Consider the following 1,939-nt stretch of genomic DNA (forward strand, 5'->3'; position numbering starts at 1 on the left):
ACTCAAGGGAGAAATGGGAGAAGGGAAAGATATAGAAAAAAAAAACCATTGACTAATGTACATGGTTCAAAGAATCAGATTAGGGTCAGTGAAATTGGCCGATTCCACTTGTATTTGCTGATTCTATGTGGATTCAACCTACTCCGATTTATACTCAGATTCTCAAAACCTCTTTTGGAGCTACCCATAAATGCATTTAGATTTTTTTTTTTTTTAATCATTTCTCCCCTCCCGCCAACCCCCCCCCCTCCCCCTCCCCTCCCTCCCCCTCCCCCTCTTTTAGTCAGTAAAACAGTCGAAATTCAATAAATATTTAATTCTTGTAGCCAAATCTACAAGACTTCTAAAACAAAAAACAAAAAACAAAAAAAATCAAAGACCAATGAAAATCTTTACTTCTTCTTTATGATCCCATTTTTTAGGTTTTCAATCATTACTCGGCTGATCTAATCCTATCAGATTCATTCAAATCATAGATGATGGAGGTCAATCAAAACCATATCATTATTTTCATCATGTACAAATGAGAACTCCAAAATCTAGCTTAAGTCACAAGAAAAATCCTGAAATATGTAAAGTCCTAATATGGCTGTATGCCCATGCATGTTAGAGATAAATACGAGTTTTTAATCCAACCAATCATTGCTAGGAGATCTTTTGATCTTAGAAACATTTTCCTTCAAATAAATAATTATAATTACTCTTAATTATAAGAAATTACGTGTTTGATGTTTCTCACGAGTAAAAATTCCTTGGTAGGACTATAACTGAAATATGAATCTACCTTTCTTATTTGGCTATGCAGATTCAATAATGCAAAAAAAAAAAAAAAAAAACCCTCACCGCAGACACCAAATCGAAGAGTGAAGGAAGAGAATTCATACTCCAAAAAAGGACCTCCATCCAATGCACAAAATTGGCAAGTTAAAAGTATAGAAAGGGATTGCTACGATGCCATATTGCAGTTTTCAACCAATGAGGAGAAAGTGTAGGGTCCATGGATGGGATCTGAGAGGGCATTCACAAGAATTAACACACTGATATCGTGACATTTTTTTTCCCTAAAAGTATAAAGGCTTTAACTTGTGAACACCTTGGTGATGTTTCATTTTTGTAATTATATACCATTTACATATATCATTTGAATTATGTTGCAACTCAAATAAAGCTGAATTTAATTTTATGGACAGGAAGACTCATGGTCCCCTTTTCACTAATAAAATTCAACGCCTAATTGGAATTATCCAAATGGCAAAATGAATATGAAAATATTTAGGATTAAAAAAAGGGAGTTTAGATATGCATGAGAGTTATGCTATTATATGGAGGAAGAAATGATTGAACATGGGGCAAATTTTGATATATAGCTAATCTTGACCATTCCCTAGATATCCAACAGTTAATGTTATTATTTCACTTTTTCATATAACAGAATGAGAGCTATACTACAATGCACGTCACCATATGTGGTGACAATAAGAATTTCCCAAAATGTAAATCTATTTATAGTTACACCAAACTTGTTTATCTTTCTCACATAAATAGATATTTCTCAAAAGACCTGTGAGTGTCTTCATGGAAATGTTCAAAAATCCAAAAACTTTACTCATTCAAAATTTTCCAAGTGGATGAAAAGGTAAAATGAAGAAGTCAACTAGTGAGTAGACTAAGTATGGTTCTCAACCTTGGTATGACCCGATCCACATGCGGTTGTGGGGTCAATATGGATCCACGGGGCTAATCAGGTTGAAGGCCTGAATACTCGTCATTAGCAAAAAAAAAAAAGTGAGTAGACTAAGTATAATAAATTTTGAGTCAATTTTAACATAATTAGAGTAGAAGTGTTAAGAGTCAAACAATATATGGAGAAAATTGAAAAATTAAAATAAATAAGTAAATAGAAAATTGTGGAGAAAAGTTGACCATGACAGCAACCCCC

The sequence above is a fragment of the Macadamia integrifolia genome, chromosome 11, assembly GCF_013358625.1.
Source record: "Macadamia integrifolia cultivar HAES 741 chromosome 11, SCU_Mint_v3, whole genome shotgun sequence".
Taxonomy (NCBI): Eukaryota; Viridiplantae; Streptophyta; class Magnoliopsida; order Proteales; family Proteaceae; genus Macadamia; species Macadamia integrifolia.